Here is a 19,519-nt window from a genome sequence, read left to right as displayed (position 1 = left end):
AATCAGTATTCACAAACTGAAGTGAACACATCTACAGCAAATTCTCCTGTTTTCCCTTGTGCCTGAGACCTCACACCAGGAATAGAAATTAAATGCAAAGACATGAAGAAACTATGAATCTAAAGAAAAAAAGTACAAGGTCAACAGTACCCTCTAGACATTCAAAATTCTCTCATTTGTGTTTCTTATGTACACCACAGTTCCTCTGAAATTACTCCCTAGTATAATGGCTTTACAAAACTGTCATTTCATGCATTTGAGAAGTTATTCAGCCTTCATATTGCTTAGTACGTGCCAAGGTTGGTTAATGGGAACGGTCAGCATGGATTTATCAAGGGCAAACCAAGCCTAAACGACCTGCACATCTTTTCTCATAATATGGCTGGATTTGGGGATGAGGGGAGAGCAGTAGATGTCACGAATTCAGCAAAGCTCTCAGTGCCGCCTCCCACTGTGTTCTCCTCTGGGACCTGTTGTGTTTTAATATCTTTCTTGATACAGCAGAATGCTCACTCATTGAGTTTTCTGACTGCACCAAATTGAGGGGACAGCCCCAACTGATATGCAGGAGGGCAGAGCTGCAATACAGATTGAACAAGGCAAGCTGGGGGAACAGGCCACCTGTAATCTCATGGTGCTCCACAAAGACAAATACAAAACCCTGTTTCTGGGTAGAAAGAGCACCGTGCAGTAATATAAGCTGGGGCTCTGAATAGCTGAGAAGTGTCTCTTTGAAAAAAAAAAAAAAAAGATGTTGGAGATCCATTAAAAAAAAAAAGCAAGGCAAACACAAGGCAGTAGGGATGTCAAGAGCATCATGGGCTGCATTAGAATGATTACAGTTAGTGATTTACCCTCCCCCTCAACTCACCACTCAGACCCTACCTATATATCGTTTCCAGTTCAGGTCCTCCCAAATGCAAGCTCAGCAGAGGGCCACTGGGGAGACCCAACAGCAGCTTCCCCAGTGAGGTTATCAGGAAGACAGAGCCATGACGGCACAGAGCTGGAGGATGACAGACAACAGGCATAAACAGAAACAGGGGAATACTAACCTGAAAGACTTTTTCTTCTAGGACAGTTTGAACAGGCTGTCCATGGAGGCTGTGCAGTCTCCAGCTTTGTAGGCTTTCAAAGTCCAACTGGATGAAGCCTTGACCTGACCTCAGGACTAGACTAGAAACCTCCCGAGATACCTTCCAAATTTATGCTATGATTTTCTGAAATCAATATTCAGCAGATCACTTGTATATATTGTCCACCACAGATCATCACTACAAATGAATGTGACCTAATGCAAGAGTAACACTCCAGGTATTAATATTTTATGAGGAATAAGACAAAACAGACCCCTGAGCATTTTAGACATCACAGAATCCACTACAAAGAAGAATAAGAGAGAACTGAAAAGACTGCTGATGGGGGGAATTTCTGAACTCCAGTCTTTCTGTACCCCCTCATTTTGAATGGGTCACCATGAAAAATTAAAAAGGTGCTTAAAAGTTTATATCACAAATTCAACTTTCTACTACTTAATGAAAAAAAAATTCTCCCTTTTTTAAAATGAAAAATAAAGGGTGATAGCTCCTATAAAAACCTCAGTTTTGTAATCTAACTATACATGCAAAAGGCCTGCTGGGAAGTACTATTCCAACACGCTGAAACAATTACAGGTCAGCATGGCCACCCCAATCCCCTTCCCCGCCTAATCATTCTCCATACAATGCTGAAGAGCTCTCTGAGAGATTAATTGCACTGCTGTCCTAAATAAAATCTATCAAGGGCAGCAGTGACAGTACTGGAAAGTCTCACATTGCAGCTTTACTTGAAAAAAATGCCTGATGTGGGAGCTCAAAGGTTATCACACCTCAAAAGCAAAAGCAGGGTATGCGCAAGAGCCTTCCTTAGGAAAAGCCCATAAGTGCAAGCTGACAATCAGATGCATTTTCTTTTCTCTGAAATAGCAATACAACCTAGTATATCCCATAACAGAAAAAAAATGGGAAAAATCTCCTAGAAGTCTCATAGATGATTACTGCAAGTGACAATGCCACCAGTATAATGATTCTGTATCAACTGTTTTACTTTGCCATTTTATTACTATCAAAATAGCACTAGTGACCTACAGAGCCTGTAAAGTTCTGTCTTCTCATTCTCACTCTCCCATAAATTCACTAGCTTTGTGATGGGGTATGTCCCTCAAACATAAAAATTACAGAACAGAAAACACAAAAGAAACAATAATAAGACAACTTTCCCAATAAACCATGCATTCTCCAAAATAGCTGCCATTGACAAGGCAAAAATCTACACACTAATTACAGAAACTCCCCAGAATGAATAACACATCCTTCAGTAAAAAGCTCAAAGGTACTATAAATGCTTCCTCAGCTCAGACTCAAGGAAGAGACTTCTACTATTTTTCACTAGTTCATGTTTAACCACGATTTCACTGTAAAAACGTCATTTCACTACATACTTTTTTATACACAGATCACACTATATTCCTGAGTTTTCTTCTTATATTATTAAAAGGGATTGTCTATATTTTAAAGCTCTTACACTGTCCAATTAGGAATTGAAGAAAAATAATAAGTAGCATTTCAACAACTAAAATCAAATTAATTTCTCAGACAATAGTGTGGAATTTTCCCTGTAGTCCACATGCAACCTCTCATCTGAACAGAAGATACAGAAGAAAAGCAACTATGACCTCAACAACTCACACTTTCTAATATCTAAAGACTCGCTTGTGGAAGCCTGCGCTAAAGTATGGCCATGAATGATACACTCTCATGTGTTGTTTGAGTTGTCAGAATAGACACTACTCAAGTGCCGCACCTTCTTGAAGACTAGTATTAATAGTTGATAGAAGTTTTCCCACTGGTTTCAGTGGTACTGACTCAGATCTTAAACATTTTATTTGCCATTTCTCACTATCGCTGTTTGCTTGTCATAAATTTGAATAAATTATTGCATGCTTAATGTTCCATAAAGAATGAATGTACAATGAGAACAAGTGACAGCAGAAATCCTGGTGCAGTGTTTTGTCCTGCACATTACTCCATCAGGACTTCTGACATTTTCAAAAACCACAAAACCAAAAACTTATTAATTGGCAGAATCAGCTGGAAATCTCCATTTTGATAAAAAATCCTTTGCAAGGCACAGCAAAAGAATACCAGATGAGATAAAATAAAGATACTAGTGCTGTCAAACACTACCTTAGGTAAAACAAAGTGAAAAGGATGAAGTGTCAAGTCAGTCTCAGTGGAGTTATGGAGTAATACATGAAGTTTGCCAACATCTCTTTGACAGTCAAAAGACATTTACCAAAACAAAGAAAATATACTTAAAAATCAATTAGTACAAAATGATTATAAGCTACCATTGCATAATACACCTGATAAATTTAAAAATAGCAAGAAAAAATGTATGATAAAACACACAAAGTATTAAGGTTGGTACAGATTCATCATGAAAAAGATTCCTACAGTTTGTAAGATAAGAAATACATTGTTATATAATGATAATCGCAACAAATGTGGAAGTACCAACAACAAAAAAAAAATGTGTATCAATATATTAGTGTGGAACAAACAAAGAAGCCCGAGTAGCATTTCTAAGATCAACTAAAATGAGCATATAGCGGTGTCGCAATGGATATTATTTAGTGAGGTTTACACTTTCTTAAAGATTTCATTCCATTAACAGAATGATGTAAAAAGGCACTTCATTGGACATATAAAAACAAGTTCTGTCATCTGACAAGACAACTAAAATTTATTTCTCTGAATATTTCTATTACTTAGTTAACAAATAATAAAATCACCAGAAAATGAAAGGATTCAAAGACCTCATACATACATATTTAGCAGCATTTACTTAATACTGAAGTCATAATTTTGACCACAAGTCTGCTCCCAGCTCCACTGACATATTAGTTAAAACTAAGAATTATTCATACAAAATTAGTAAAATCCATACACACGGGCCAGTGTAGTTCTCCCTAGGAATGCATGACATTCATATGCTCGAACATACAACTATTTCTCTAAAACTATCTGGACAGTGCGTACATATTCTCCAGATAATTTTTTATTTTTATTTTTAAACATCATTCTATAGACATCATTTCTCCTGCTGAATCGTGACATACAAAAGAATCTTATACTAAAAATAATTCCAGGAAAAAAAAAAATTAAATGCAATTAAAAGCTGTTGAAACCAGATAGCACTTATCTAAAAAGAGGGAATGGTACTTTCAGGATTATATTGCAAGTTAAAGTAATAAATGCTGCATGATGTAAACATTAGTATTCAAAGTAACAAATTTTATATCATAATGAAGAAAGTTTAAGAATAAAAAGGCAACTCATGAAATCGTTTCAATAAAAGGATTCAAAATCCACTGGAATGAGTCTGAAATTACTGAATTCTCTCACCAAAACACGTGGAACTATCACTAATTGTTGTCTTCAAAGCTTTTAAATTTTTTACCTTCATTTTGCATTGTTTTTAATAGCAACAGATAAAAATAAAATTACCCTTTGTCACTACATGAATTCAGAGGGTACTTTGTAGATGCACTGTATTTTAACAGCATCTCAGTGCACACTGCTCATGGTGTTAATACTGCAGCATTTTGTTTTAATAAAGGCTCTTGTTACAGGAAGTAGATACATATGTTCTTTCTTTACATCTCCAGAACTATCAGCTTGTTACCATTCACTGCCTCCTTAAATCATTCCCTTAGGTATAAAAATCATCAGACCTATTTCCATTCAAAATTACAAGTATTATAAGGAAGTGTGCGAGAGGGGAGGTTCAACTTGCCTTTAAATCTGTAATTAAAGGAACAAGTGTGAATATGAACTCTGCAACACTTTGGAGGAATGTGGCTTTATAAATTTCAATCCTTTGTTTTTCTGGCTACAGAAAACAACTGCTCAACATTGCAACAAAGTAATAGGAGGTGGGGGGCAGAGGCTACACGTGCAACAGTTTATCCTCCCTTATATTATGTACAATAATAAAATTCCTAGTTTACTCACAACAAATAAATCACATTACTTTCCATCTTTTCATGTACAAAATGGGGCTTCACTAAGGTGAAGTGAATAGGTCACAAAACATCTCAAAAATACATGTGACAAAGTCTACCAGTGCTTAAGCACAATTATGAAATAGTTACCCTTAGCGTCTCAGATTAAGGAAAACACATTGGTTTCTTACATTCATCACTGATTACTAGGAACATTATGTAGTACTCAATTCAGTGAAGTATTCAGGCATTTACTTTAAGTATATGTTTAAAATCTAATTGAAAGTGATTAAATTATTCATATATAGAATATTAACCACACGTTCAATGCATGCAGCTTCAGGACCTTCAGAAAAAAATATTTTATTACGCTGAGCACCTCCTCACTGAACTTGAACTTTGGATTGCAAACAGGATAGCGTGCTCCTCATACAACTTTTTCGCAAATAATTCTTAATTCTCTATCCACATAGTACCACATAGACCAATAATAACCAGTCATTCATTCAATCTACGGCACCCTACTATTTAAAGGGCTATAGACACAACTCACACAACATCACATTTGCCATGCCTTCATAAGTGCAACTAAAGCACTGGGGATTCATATAGTATTGAGTACAATACATAGGAGTATTTGAGTGCTCCTGGGAATTGACCAGAGAGGAAGGCAATGTGAAAAGGGAACATAACATATCTGAGCACACATGCTACAAAGAGGAACACATTTTTCAGAGGAATTACAGTACACACAACAGCATTCTAAAATGCACTTGATACAGGTGCACATATCTCCACTATGTTTCCTTTCAGGGTGAAAAACATGAAGGAGTTAAAGTAAACACCTTATGAAGAGGCATTAGGTCAGCATGTGCTCTAGGAATCTGAAGGTAGCTAAAGCTGCTCTAGCCTTCACTTTCATTCTTAAGGCAAGATACAAATATACATGTACAGCGTAAACAAGTCTTTATTTCATTCCACATTAATACTCACCAGATGCAAGGGGATCAATGAAACACTTCGAGGCTACTGTTGCGGCCAAGTCTAATCTCTCAAGGGACTGTCTGAGAAATCAAACCCTTATGCTCATAAAACAAATAAGCTTGTGTGAAACTGTTCTTAGTAACTGCAGAATTCAACTGCTGCATGAGTCCTGACCATTATAAACAAGCAAATACTGTTCCACCGTTGATTTTCACCCTTAAAATAATATCTGAATTTAAAAATGTCCATTTAAGTCAGTGACATAATTCAACATATTTATGTTGCACTACCGTATTTGTTAAAAATATGGAAGTGACCAGAAGGAGAACATAGGTGTTTTTTGAACGCTCTTTTCATTTATTTCAGAGGTCAAACAGGCTTTTCTTCACAGCAGGCTTAAAAACAAAAGAAACTCCTCTACTAACTTCTGCAGCAGTTTATGAAAAACCTGTTTAGGCTCACACACAATTTCACTAGAGTCACATACTTAGTCTTGGTGTAAGGTCAACAGAGAAATATCAGTATATAAACTGAAAGGTGCCATGTCCAAACATAACATAAGAGACAATCAATGCTCTTGAGCCCTTGTGTAATGCGATGGAGCAACGACAGCAGAGTAGCAAAGTCCCAGGCTGCAACAAGCGAGTATTTGCTCACATGCAACAGTCATGGTCACAGAAATAAAGGAAAGAAGCTGCTTACCCTTTGGAATGCCTCAGGTAGGTAGGGATCTCCAACAAGATATCCTCACCTCCACTGCCAACCCTTACATGAGGTCTGGGAAATGGTGGATCCTGAGCTCCCCTGGGTTGCCCTGCCTTCTCACCAGGTGTTCAATCACTGCTTCAGGCCGTCACTTAGCATTTCTACTACACCTTGTAAATCTGAAACCATGGAAACAAAGAGATCAATGCATGAGCAAACCAGCGACTTTACATGTTGTAACATGAACAGAAGGGAACAATTCTTCCCTATTTGATTCAGCTTATATTTTCTTTTAAGTTAGCAACACTGCTGTGGTTATCCTCATTAAATAGGATTGAAGTGTACTATTATGTTACAGGATTGTATTGATCACTATAAATATATCTATAATTAGTAAATATTCATATATTATTACATTTAGCCTAAAAAAAAGCTGTTACTTTCATTGCATACAGCCTATGACATGACATTTATAACATGCAACATTCATCTAGAGCAGATACCAACTTTCACTACCATACATTGAAGTCTGGATACAGGGGTGGAGAGACTACAGCCCAGTTTTCTCTGAGAGACATTAAACTATCATTTTTTACTTAATATATTTTACCAGATGATAAAACAGAATTCTTCATTTCCATCAGAGAAAATAATACAGGGGCAAATCAAGTAACTCCAGAAAATATGAATACTGGAATGCAAAGAATTGTCTTTACGTTTGCCACAGCATGAAGGATTTAGATAGATGTGCACAGCAAATTACAGCTCAAAGCTTGTGTGACCCTTAGTGCATGACCACAGTATACAGTAGGGAAGCCAGTACAGCAAAAAATAAGCTTAAGCAACTGCATAAGTTTTTAACCCTCACAAATAAACATTTTTCTTTTAGCATTTTTACCCGATAATTGCTTAATGGCATATTTCATTTTACATTCTCTGTAGTCAATGATATCTAAATACTAAGAGACAGCTTTAAAAATTGAGCACTACAAATGCAAGTTATTGTTCAAACCATCAGAGTTAAAAAATAATTAAAAAAAAAAAAGAAGAAGAAAACAAGCACCAAGTTCTGGTTTCAAAAAAGGGCACAATCGGGAACAGTGCTCTTGAAACACATACAGGACAATACACCAGAAAATGAGTAGAGATTTCCTAAGATTTCCTTCGTCAGTCCCTTCAGAAAAAGACAGTATGATTTCAAAATCTGACTTCCTAGCATCAAAGTATTTAGGTATCACACTTCTCAGTAGTGAGCAAACGTTCAGCTTAGCTTAACTAAAGCTAAATTAAGTTTGCCACCTGCTTGAGTGATTGGCATTTAAAATACAAACTCAACAGGAACGTTTGTAATAGTTTGTTTTACAGTGCATTTCCTCTCCTCTGCCCACTAACAAATGAAAAATATCATGGGGATAAGTAGGGAATAGAATCTATAGGCCAGTTGGAGCAAGAAAAATTTGCAGTTTAAGTTTCATAACTGTAATACTCAGCACAATCACAGGACTTCTTCATATTACCTGTTCCTTCTTTCAAACATTTTTTTTTTTAAATAATCATGATGTTTCTTAAGTTATAAGAACAGATCCCAATAATAAGCCGGTTCCATCAGTTTCTGCTTCAGTGCAGACCTCCCAGTTTGGTATTACCACTAGTATATTCACAGTATGCATTCTCAATTGACATGCAGATGTATGACTGCATCATCATCTCATGCCAGATGACTGGCATCTTCCGCAGGAATGATTATATACTGGAAAAGATTGACCACTGAACAGGAAAAAGGCACTAACCTGTAGCCCGCTGGCTTCTTAGCATGCTTGTTTGTAACAGCAACTGGCAGATCAAGCTTTGTTCTGTGCAGGCTTCATATTAGATATCTCATTTACAGCTTGCATCAGTGGATACGATACAGCAAGTCTAGATTTACGGATTAAAAGAGTAATGGCACGTCTCATCGTACAGCTACTGAGGAACTTTGTGCCTTCCATACACAGAAAATAGTTTCCTACTGAGTTAGGAATGATGATTAATGGACTACTGATGTACAAGTATCTTAGACGGTTATTACAAGTGAGAAAATAACAATCCAAGGATAAAAACCTCTGATTTCTAGAAAGTATCACTGTTACAATATTGCACCATTCCAGTGATGAATAAACACCCATTCCAATCAAATATTATGCAAGGACGTCTGCATTTTCCTGATCTGTATCCTAATAATTAACTGTTTAGAGAGAGGAAATTTTCTCTTGAAGATATAAATAATGAAAAAAATAAGTGCTTACATATGAATTGCTTCAGTTTGTTGGTTTTCTTTAAACCACAAAGCCCTATTTTTCCTTCTCACCATAAGGGTAGAAGGATTAAAACATACTAACCCACAGTCAGAGCTGAATGGAATCCTGCTGTATCTTCTTTTTCCCAAAATCCCAGAGGCTGGGTTTCACAAAACAAAAGCAAACAAAAGAAAAAACACTCAGAAAAGCAAAAACTCATCTGCTTGGACAGCTAAGAGACCTTAAAGGAACATGAATACTGAGATTCTAAATAGCCTTCTTATCTCACAGCTAGATTAATGTAGATGATTTCATAGATACAGCCACAGTATTTAAGTAATATGTTAAACCCACCTAAATTTCAGATTAAGTAAAAAGATGCAATGCTTGATCTATACTCAAAAGCCTGTTACAAATGCAAATATATCCTGCAATCACCCCCACTGTCAGTTATACTGAAGGAAATCAGGCACTGTGGATGATTTCAAAATAATAATGATCAGTAAGATAACATTCATCTGTGGAAGGCATTGCCCAGCATCTTAACAAACCACTCCTATGCTAGAATATTGATTGTAAGAAAAGCTATCCATACACTAGAAACAATTTAATGTGGCATGAAACAGCAACAAAGGTTATATCTTCTGTTTAATCTTGTTTCCCAAGAAACATGGTCTTTAGGGAGACTATCCCTTTCCAGCACAATTCAAATGTATATATACTTTACAGGCAATTTACAGGATTTTTCTTGTTGCTCTACCTGTACGTTCAGGAAGGCAGCTGTTGCCATCTGTTCTTCCAGTTTAGAATAGAAACATCTCTTAAGTGATGAGAACATCATTTCCCCAGCTGGGCAGTTTTCAGTTTCACCACTGATCCCTTTATTAGCCATTATTCTGGACCATCACACCCCCTCCTCCCAGAAGCTCTCACCAGCCTACCTCAGACTGAAAACTATGCTTTTTAAGTACCCTATTACTCTTCATAATGCCTTCTTGTCCTATTCTGTATTTCTTTTCATTCTCTACTTAGAAAGTATTCCTGTATCAGTGACACCCTTTCTTCCTCCAATCCAAGCCACATTCTGTTTCAACCAAGTTCCTCAGTGATCCTTCCAGTATCTGCTACTCATTTTTTGTGACTTATATTACACACCATCTTGTCCTCCAGACACATTTACAGATTAGAGAATCATTTAAAAGCTTCCACCACTGCTGTCAATTTTGCTATCTTGCTTGTAATACGAGATACAACTATCATTTTTTCTAAAGGTAACACTTATAAGAAATCCACAGTGCCTCATCATCATATCAAGCTTATGTGGGAAAGTATGAAAAATATTGCTTATAACTATTTTACAGAAAAGTATGAAGTTCTAGGAAGAAAACATATTCTATATTACAAAACAGCTGTTGGCAGAAATAATTCCCAGTTGTGCACGGAAGCGACCATTGAAAAATAGCTTATATAAAAGAAATATAAGTGTTCATATTTTTAGAACATATTTCCCTGTAGTTTCAAAATGCTGGCTGTAGGGGTTTTTTTTGTTTTTGTTGCTGTTGTTTTTTGCTTCCCCCACAGTTTAGCTGAATTGTTTCAGCACAGAAGTAACAAATCAAACATTTTCAAAACATAGATCAGACTTGGTGTTACATTCTCATGAAATTCTGAGTAAACAAAGGCAAGTTTAGCTGGCTTAAGACGTGAGAGAACCTAGGTCTCTGGAACCCAAACAATGTGCCTTATCAATAGAATTTACTGCCATCTTTGCTGTAAACCAAACTCAGAGATTACATTTATGTGAGAGGTTTCTCATTAGAGAGCAAACATTCCAGGTCAAGGTCAACAATAATAGCATAAAGAGCTGGTTAACAGTCTATTGCTTTTTCCCAGTGTGGAGTTCTGGGCAAGGACCCTGGGCTTCCCTGGTCATGCTGTCTGGTCTCAGGAGGAGTCACCAACCACCTCTTCCTACAGAAAAGGTATCATAAAAGCACAGGTGAAAATCCACTGGCTATGCTCAATTTCATGTTACAGCTTCCTGTAACATGGCAAGTTGTTTGAGTAAACATTACCATCAGTTTTTTTTAAGTATTGCCTTTATGCCAAAGAAGGATTAATTAGGTTAGCAAGTATTTATTGATCATTTGGCTTGGAACCACATTTTCACAGCCTCATTAGTTAGGAGAATCTCATTAGTTAGGAGCAAAACAAAACATGATTCTGCTTTGTACACCTGCTGAACCAGCACTCTCACATGAAACACGTCACTATTAGAGCTATCAACGTAACTTAAAATTGAGACAATAAATAGCAAGTATATGCAAGAAAGAAAGAGATCAACCTATAACTATAAAAACCCTACACAAATTATCTACAGTTATTATCAGTTGTTCTCTCTGTACATCAAGGATAGAAGAGGGGCTGAACATCTGAAGAATGCTCACAATGCACCACTCTTTCTACAGTTTTCTGCCAGGGAGTTATTTTTTCTTTCCAGCAAATTTCTGTTCTTTCTCCTTCTTTGGTCAGAAGCATTTAGAATGGCACATTCTTTTTATCAGAAGCTTTTGGAAAATGATATTAGTACTGCCATCTGTAAACAACACTTAACTGCACTTAACTGGGGGCTCCCTGTTTTAAATTTATAAGGAATTCCAGCAACTTACTGCTATCCATATGCAGCCTTCTAACCTGACCTTGAGGTAAAATTTCAAAGCAGGGAAAAGGAGAAAGTAACAAAAACCCCTTTCACAATATCCATCTATGAAGTGCTAGTTTACATATAGATTTTAAAAATATTAAGTTTAACAGTCTTGCAGAAGAATTTCAATTAACATGTTTTAAAGTCTGAAAAGCTACTATGGAACAAAAATTTATTTTCCTCTTCAGCTGAGAACTGCTTAAGAGACAAAAACAAGTATTCTAGACTTCTAGTCTGCTCAACTGTGGAAAAGATATGCTTATAGTCATATGAAAACCTTCCCATCTTCCAGTGTCTCTGAGGGATTTCTCATGGGAAATATAATGAGCCTTTAATTTTCAGAGAAAAAAAGTCAAATGTCCCCAAACTCACGAAAGCCAAAGCTTCGGTTCTGAAGTGTGTATGGAAGTAGAGAAGAGGAAAGGGAAATAATTTGCAAATTTCTGTTTTGTATCAGTTCTCCAAAGTAACAGTAGTACTTTTTATTTTACTCTAGCAAAGAGAACAATGCAAAAAGCGTGAGTGAGGAACAAAATGGGCAAACCTACAAAGTCATACCATTTTTCACCTAAGCAGAAACCTTAATCCTAAAAAACATTTCAGCAAACAGGGCACTTTGCTTTACCATAGCATCAATGACAGAAGGCTGGGGAATGGACACTGGAGAATTAGCGGCCAGTCACAGAACGCTGCAGAATGCACACATCAAGCTTCTTTATGCTGTAGTCGTGATTCTCACTGCACTTCTTCCCCAGCTCATACACATAACAAAAAGGGAGCTCAAAGAATAGGGTATAAAAATGTGTGTTGATGCCATTCTCCTATCCCATGTTTTGTTTTGTTTTTTAATTTCTCTAACTATTCGTATTTCTAGATTGCATTTTCTACCATGCCACCATAATTTTCAAGCTTCCTGTCTCTGATTCTCAAGCCTCCCACTCTGGATTGAAGTGCAAAAGCACATCTTAGCATTGCTGAAACATCCTGCCAAGCAGCAGGATGTTTGCATGGAGTCAAAACTATGGGCAAATTCAGTGTACACACAGGCACTGCAAACATTTGCACACTTAGAGAAAGGATATAACAGTGTCACCACAGAAAGGCTCATGGGGAGGCACCAAAGGACTTTGGAAGTATTTGAAATTTGTTTGAGTCCTCCCACATTACATGAGTTATAAATTAATTAATTAAACCATTCTATTCCAGAGCTTGAAAGGTCAGGTCCAGTAAAATGGAGGACAGACACTGAACAGCAGAAAATCCAAGGTAATAGCAGCATTAATTCCTTTATAATAAACATCTTTATAAACTTTTTCATCAGTCTGTCTCTTAGATAGACAGTGGAAAGTAAATCAAACATAGAATATTTAAATCAGTACTTTAACTACATTATTAAGGGGTTATTTAAAGCAAACACCTATTCTGATGAAAGAAAATACCATGATTTTGAAAACCTGCCTTATCCTACTTGATTACTCCATTTAATGCTAGTATTTCAGAGGGAAAGGAAATTGCATTCTTAATGATGTTCCATCACAGAAATTTCCATTGAGTGCAAAGCAGGCTGGAAAGCCAATTGAAGGTCAAGCCTGTGAGAGGTCAAGTTTCTTGAACAAACACGGTTCACGTTTGATTGTTTTCAGACAGAACTCTGCAGATAGGTCAGCAGTGAATTTTATAGCTGACAACACTCACAGAAAGAAATCATTCCCAAGGCTGAGCTGGCTACACACCACTGAACAACAAGATGAAAAAAAATAGGTAACTGTGGAAAGCAAGACATTTTTAGCCTCACCATTTAGAAATTTGTAAGTAAAAAAAATACTACCGGTATCACTAATGCATCTCACTCTCAGAAGTTGCTGAAATACACAACAAAAATAAAAGAGACTGCACAACAAAAGAGATTCACAAGAGATTACAAGAGAATGAAGAAGTGCTTGAAATAATATTGACAGTAATAGCAACCTAAAAATTCAACTTTATTCCATTAGCTGAATTACTAGAAATTATCTGCCCCTTCAAATCAGTATATTAGGGGAATGGACAAGGCATGTGAATTATAAAATACCCACTCATGCCCATGGTTGGTACTTAAACCCCATTCCTTACTGACTCCAAAGCCCATAATACTTTATAACATTTCAAAGATGCCTAACAATCTTAAGTGAATAAGTTAATGCATAGCAGAACAGAATACTCTTTGGAAAAAGTGACTTGCTGTTCAGTTGCAATTTACTAGTGTACCTTGTACGAATGTGACAATGGGAGTTTTGTCTGAAGATGGAATTCCAACCCAACTATACAGGAAGTTATGCAATTGTTAAGAAAACTCAGGGCACTGAGAAAGCAGGACTCAATTACAGAGCATTATAACATTGATAATCTTCCATACAATATGCAGGACCATGTAGGCACCTTCACACAGTGTCCCCCCTTCCATATGGAAAGTGAAAAACCTAGAAAGGAGAACACTTAATTTCTAAACCTGAAACAAAGTACTCATTCCATTCACTTGCTCCTGAGCAAGTAATTGACTTGTACTGCTCTTGTAGATTAAAAAAAAAAAAAAAAAAAAAAAAAAAGAGAGACAAGAAAATAACACGAGTAAATTAGCAACAGCCCTCAGAAAGTGCTAATAAAGAATCCCTTACTTCCTCCTTACTTCCTCCATTTTCATAATTAAAGGTATACATCACATTAGTAATTTTGAATTCTAAGGAGAACTTCCAACCCGCAGCTCCACAGCCCTAGCTGGCATGCACAAGGTACTGTATTTGCATTCAGATTGCCACATGTGTACCTTTATTACTTAGCAATCAAAGAAGGTCAAAAATAATCAAGTATGCAAACGAGCTCCTTTCCCAAATACTGAAGTCTCAATTAAGCAGGACTACCTGGAATGTTTCCTTTCTGTTATACAATGGTGGAAAGAATATAATTTCACCAGCACACCACTCTAGTAGTCGTAGAAAGAGATACAAGCATTCCATGCAAGATTGTTCCACCTCCATAGCTGTGCTGAAAAGAGAAGAAAAATATAATGCAAAAAGGTTTGACTGAAAAATAAAACAGAAAATAATATTATTTATAGACAAATATGAGCGTTCTACCATTGTACTAGTAAATTGAATCCCTTGGTCACTCTTGATGACTTGAGGTGTCTGGTAGGCAGACAACAGTTGAGTAAGTGTCCCTTGATGGTATATGCCTGGTTTGCTTTCGGTACTGGATAGGCCTGCAGTAGCCCACTTGCAGTGTCAACGCAGGTCAGAGCATATCTCACCCCCTCAGACTGAGAGAGGGGCCCAAGGTAATCAACCTGCCATCATTGTGGAGGACTGTGTCCTCTAGCAAGATGGGCTGTTGTTTCGGGCAACAACCTTGGTCCCATCTTGGAGCAAGCATAGCAGTCTTGGTATGCCTGGGCGATGTCAGATAGCTGTATGGGCAGCTCCAATGCTTTAGCAGCTGCCACATTGTCTTTTGTCCAGCATGCTGCAGCTTCTGCACTGAATCAAGCCAGTGTGTTGGCTTGGTCATTTCCCTGTGACTGAAGGGGCTGGTGACCAGAAATGTGATACATACAGTCCTGTGTTGAACTGTATTCTGCATGTCTAACCACGTGTCTTTGCCCCAGATTGGTCAGGCATGGATAGTCCATTCCTGGGTGGACCACTGCACAATCCAAAGAGTGAGCCACCAGCACATAGCCCAACTATCCGTGCAGATATTCAGGATGCCATCACTGGGTTCCTTGGTTATAACCATCCACACGGCTCGCAGTTCTGCCCATTGGCTGCTCTGACCATCCTCCTCATCAAACCAGATTCTCTTGGTGGAGGGATTGTATGCTATCGCTCTCCACTTGCTTGGGTTGCCCTTGCTGGACCCATCTGTGTACCAGGCATCTTCAGGAATGGGATATTTCCCCTCCTGAACAGGACTCTTCCCTGGTGGAGCAACCAAGGTTTCCTTCAGTGCATCACTATGAAACGTCACCGGGCCTAGGATCTTCTGAAGTTCTTCTTTCAACAGTGATGAATACTACTCAGACTACTCCTCTGGCTGAGACAAGCAACCCATTGTGCCACCGTTTGTGCCTGGGCCACCCCTGTCATAGGAAGGTAGGTCAGATCTTTCACCCACTCCTGAACTGGCAGGGTTGTCTTAACTATGACCTCATCTGTTTGGGTTATTGGCTCTACCGCCTGCAATGGGGAGTAAGCAGCGAATAACTGTTTTGCAATTATACTGTATCTTGCTTCTGTTCCATGCCAGATCTGAGACCAGAATCCAATGGGAGTCTGAACAGAATTCTGGAGTGGCCACAGGCCCCAGCCAAAGCCATCCTGAGTGACATGAACGTCCAATTCAGCTGGGAGGGTAGAACCAAATATACCCGATGCCTGGGCTTGTTTAACTGCCAGTTTTGCCTGTTGGAAAGCATCCTTTTCCATTCTCCACCAGTCCCATAGTTGCCCCTTTTTCATGAGTCTGTATAATGGTCTCAGCAGCTGTGCTAAATGAGATATAAGGGAACAGCAATATCCCAATATACCTAAGAACTCCTGCAGCTGTTTTGGTGTTGTAGGGACTGGGAATGCCTGAACCTTACCTATGACAGCACTGGTAATCTTTCCCAACCAAACTACCCCCAGGATTTTCACAGACAGTCCTGGACCTTGCACCTCTGAGGATCTATAGCCCATCCTCTTTCTTGCAGATAGGTAGTCAATGAGTCTGCTGCTTGTCCTACTGCCTCCAGTGAGTCAGATGTCAACAGGAGATTATCAATATAATGATATAAGCTAACATTATTAGTTTTTTTCCAATTAGCCAGGTCATGCGCCAGTAGGTTATGGCAATATGTCGGTAAACACATGTACCCCTCTGGCAGGACCTGAAAGGTCCACTGCCTGCCTCCCCATGTAAATGCAAACTGGTCTTGTGATTCTTCAGGAACTGGAATGCTGAAGAATGCATTTGCCAAGTCTAGGACGCAATGGTACTACTCAACGTGTCCATTAGGAAAGCAATATTGGGTACAGCCACATGAACAGGCAGTGTGACCTTATTTAATTCTCTATAATCTACTGTCATTCTCCATGTTCCATCTGACTTTCGCGCTGGCCACAAGGGGGAATTATACAGGCTACGTGCGGGTCCTACAATCCCAACTTTTTCTAATTCCTGCACTGTCCTTGATATCTCATCTTTCTCCCCCCAGAGTCTATACTGTCTCACATTAGTAATCTGGCACAGTTCCAGCAGGTGAATAGGCTCATACTTCGCATGGCCTCTCAATGTTGCCTGCACCACCCAAACACTAATGCACCTTTGTTGAAGTCTGACTTCTCCCACAGTTGTCTGGAGAGCCAGACCCCATAAAATGTCTATGCCCAAGGTGTACTCCAGGACCGGAGCAATAGACAATTTATACTCCCAGCGCAGGAGACACCCAAGCCCCTGTTTTGACCATGTTTGGGTAACTGGAATGGTCTGTCTCCCAGAGCCACCGATCATTACTCTATCCCCATTAAATTTAATTGGATCTCCATAAATAATCGATGCTTCCGCATCTGTGTCAACCAACGCTATAACCCTCTGTATGTTCTTTCAGGACCTAAAAATTATCAGCTCAACATAGGGCCTCTGGTCCCATCTGGAGGCCCTAGTTACATGGGGACTGGCATCCACTGTCACACAAGTAACCTTGCAATTGTCAATACTTTTTCCCCAGATGGCTCGGACATAGTGGCCTGGGTCACTTGAGGCTTTTTGCTTTTACTGGGAACTAGGAAATCCTCCAAGTTCTATGTTGCCATTGGTAGTTTGTCAATAGTTCTCACCTCAGGGTTTTTTGGGTGATTTTGAAATTTTTGATTGTCTATCCACAGCCTCCACAGCTGGAGGAGGACATGAGCGGGATGGCAATCAATTTTCATAAATTGAACCCCAGCTCAGATTAAGTTGTTAAACATGTAGCAATTGAGTAGATCAGCATGATGGGAGGATCAGCACAACAGAAAGGTGGTATAAGGGAAGGGAAAAAGATTACTTACCCATATCAGAAGATTCCAGGTTTGCAGGGGAAAGCTCCACCAGGGAGGGATCTCCAGAAATGAATAGCAGTCTTCCTGAATGGCAGTCAGCCCTTAAATGAGGTTTAAGAGGCGCAGCTAGGATCCACTCCTTCCCATCACACAGGTGAACTGCCCTCACCTGTGCTCCCAGGTCCTTTCCCCAGGTGATCACTCAGTGGTTCAGGCCATGACTTAACAGCTCCCACACACTTAGCTTTTGCTTTTTCTTTTATTTACAGGCAACAATCTGGAAAGGGATAGCATGAATTATTCTTGAATTAAATCCTATTAAAGGAGAGAAAAAACACAGCACAAAGAAATTCAGGAGGCTAAGCAAAGCCAGGAAAAAAAAAAAATGAAGATCAACACTGAAATATGAATTCTGAAGTCAACAATATTCAACTACATGCACTCTGTCCAGGAGATCTAGAATTAAGGCAAATTCAAAGAAATACATGAAGAAAACATTGGTTCCCTGTGTTATTAACAGCTATCCAAGGTCACTGATCAAATCACACAATAGTTCAGAAATGTATAAAAATGCATTTGCAGGAGCCAAATTTGCAGGTTGAGAATCTGCATTCTACACTGTGGCCTTTTTGTCATGGAGATAACCAACTTTTCTAAGCATTTCTAAAAACTTCTGACTTCATTCCCTTTGAATAACAGGAAATATCTATACACATGAAAAGCAATGTCCTGCCATGATTTAAGAACTAGAAGAGAAATACATACACACACACATATATACATTCTTCCTATATTCTATATATATTCTTAAACTTTCCTGCTTCTCCAAATCAAGCAAAAATTCATTCTACCATAAAGCAGATATTCACACGAGAGAGATATTTCACTATACAGAAGTACAACATTTAACCCACTATTTTTCTCCACCTTCCTCCTTTGGTGTTAGCAGTAACACTTCAGGAGAACATTTTTAGGAAAAATACTTGTTAATTAAAAAAAATAACCTCCAACTTCATTTTAATGCTCAGCATCTGTTGTTTTGGGAAATTCTGTACAAAGCTACATAATATTACACAGAATCACAAATGAAATTAACCAAAGGATGGCTCGATGTGAAACACATCTTTAGAAAGCATGCTAATTCCACACCAATAACTAATAATGATTGACATAAAAGGAGTAAACAAGAACAAGGTTGAAAACACAAGGTTCCTTTATAGTATCATAGCCATCAAGTTTAAGGCAATTCATAACTTTGTTTTTATTTTTTAAATAATTGGATACTTGGTTGCATATCTTCCTCCTTTTAAGTCTAAAGCATTCTTAGCAAGAAGGCAAAGTTTTTAGTGGATGTCATACTTATTACCTAGTGCTCCTGACACTTTGCTTACTAATGACTATTGCACAGAACAAGCAAACCAATATTATGAATGAATGCTATTCTTCACTGGTTCACTGCTTCCAGCTGGGATGGAGTTAACTTCCTTCACAGTTGTCTATACAGTGCTGCATTTTGAAACTGTGATTATATCAGTGCTGATAACACACCAGTGTTTTGGCCATTGCTGAGAAGTACTTGCACAGCATACTGCTTTTTCTTTTTCTCTTCTCTGCCTCCCTCAGAGAGTAAGCTGAAGGTGCACCAGAAATTGACTTGAGATATTCCAATCCAAATGGCATTATGCTCAGCTACACAAGATCATGGAAAGAAGAAGGAACATTTATTGTTTTCATCCTTTCAAGTAACCAT

The 19,519-nt window shown here is 38.2% G+C and overlaps 1 long non-coding RNA gene across 1 annotated transcript; it reads right to left on the bottom strand.

The window, feature by feature from the left end:
- Positions 1-5,143: 5,143 nt before the first annotated feature.
- On the bottom strand, positions 5,144-18,046 carry LOC124417900. Its single transcript, XR_006939268.1, has 3 exons — positions 17,779-18,046; positions 14,611-14,734; positions 5,144-6,912 (listed from the first exon to the last, which is right to left on the bottom strand). It is a non-coding gene; the product is annotated as an uncharacterized LOC124417900 (long non-coding RNA).
- Between the last annotated feature and the right edge of the window lie 1,473 nt (positions 18,047-19,519).

The sequence above is a fragment of the Gallus gallus genome, chromosome 4 (assembly GCF_016699485.2).
Source record: "Gallus gallus isolate bGalGal1 chromosome 4, bGalGal1.mat.broiler.GRCg7b, whole genome shotgun sequence".
NCBI lineage: Eukaryota > Metazoa > Chordata > Aves > Galliformes > Phasianidae > Gallus > Gallus gallus.
This window is presented reverse-complemented; position numbering and strand designations above follow the sequence as displayed.